General features: G+C 42.9%; 1 non-coding gene across 1 annotated transcript; it reads left to right on the top strand.

Moving 5' to 3' along the window:
• Positions 384 to 455, top strand: TRNAE-UUC. The gene has a single exon. It is a non-coding gene; the product is annotated as a tRNA-Glu (tRNA).

The raw sequence follows: 1,353 nt of genomic DNA, 5'->3' as shown, positions 1-1,353 counted from the left end.
TGTGCCACGAAGGGAACTCCCATCAGTATTTTCTTAAGAAATGTATTTGGGATGTAGGAAGAAGACCCCCAAAGGGGGAACCCAAGGTTTCTGATACTTACAACTGGAAAAAAGGAGTTGCCATTAACACCAAAGAGGAAGAGAAAAGGAAAATCAAAGTTTGAGGGGAAAATTAAGACATGTTAAGTTTGAGATATCTATTTAAAATGCAAATGGAAATAAGTAGGCAGTTGTGTATTTGTTTAGAATCTAGGGTGAGAGATCTGAAGATATATCTGGAATTTTCGTAATACAAATGGTATTTCAAGCCCTGAGACTGCACGAGTTCACTAAGAGAGAACACAAATAGCAAAGAACAGTTTTAAAGACATTCTCAAGGGAACTCCCTGGTGGTCTAGTGGATAGGATTCACTGCTTTCACCACTGTGGCCCAGGTTCAATCCCTGGTCGGGGAACTGAGTTGCCACATCAAGCTACAGCACATCACAACCAAACTAAACCAAACAAAAACAAAGAAAGACACTCTCAATTCTAGAGTATTCCATCATTAATAAATCAAGGAGAAAAAGGGGAAACCTACAAAGGAGGTTTAGTTGTAACCACTAAACAGACAAAACCCAAGAGAAAAGTGTTCCGGAAGTCCAGGGACAAATTCTTATAAGTGAAGGAGCAATCAACACATCAGCACAGCTTATAAATCACGTAAGATGAACAGTGAGAACTTGTTAGGTAGCTAGTCAGACATGAATGGGTCCTCACCCATCTCGAGTGGAGTTAGTAGAAGGTCAAAGAATACAACTGGGAGTTCCCACTGTGGTACAGCAGAAATGAATCCGACTAGTATCAGTGAGGATTCAGGCTTGGATCTCTGGTCTCACTCAGTGCATCGGGGATCTGGTGTTGCCATGAGTTGTGGTGTAGTTCACGGACCCAGCTCGGGTCCTGCGTTGTTGTGGCTGTGGTGTAGTTCCTATTTGACCTTAGCCTGGGAACTTCCATATGCCACACGTGCGGCACTTAAAAGCAAAAACAATCAAACAAACAAACCCACAACTGGACTTTCCAAACCACCAGAACCAATTGGTGAAGGTGCACCAAGACCAAGAGGTGACCCAGAATAACCGGTGTTCATTATGCCATATTTATAATAAATTAGTATTGCTATTTTGCCCTTCCCTCCCCACCGGGGGTTTCACTTGGGTGCTTATGGGTAAGCACCTGAACAGTAGGAGAAAAGTTATATAACCTCAGGCTAACAATTACTTTGTCAATCAAATAATGCAGGACATAGGGAGGGACCTTCCACTACTCTGCAAAAACAGCCCTACCCCCACTGTGAGGCTGCTTCTGGTT

The sequence above is a fragment of the Sus scrofa genome, chromosome 1 (assembly GCF_000003025.6).
Source record: "Sus scrofa isolate TJ Tabasco breed Duroc chromosome 1, Sscrofa11.1, whole genome shotgun sequence".
Lineage (NCBI taxonomy): Eukaryota > Metazoa > Chordata > Mammalia > Artiodactyla > Suidae > Sus > Sus scrofa.
The sequence above is the reverse complement of the archived record's forward strand: the minus strand, read 5'-3'. Positions and strand labels throughout refer to the sequence as shown.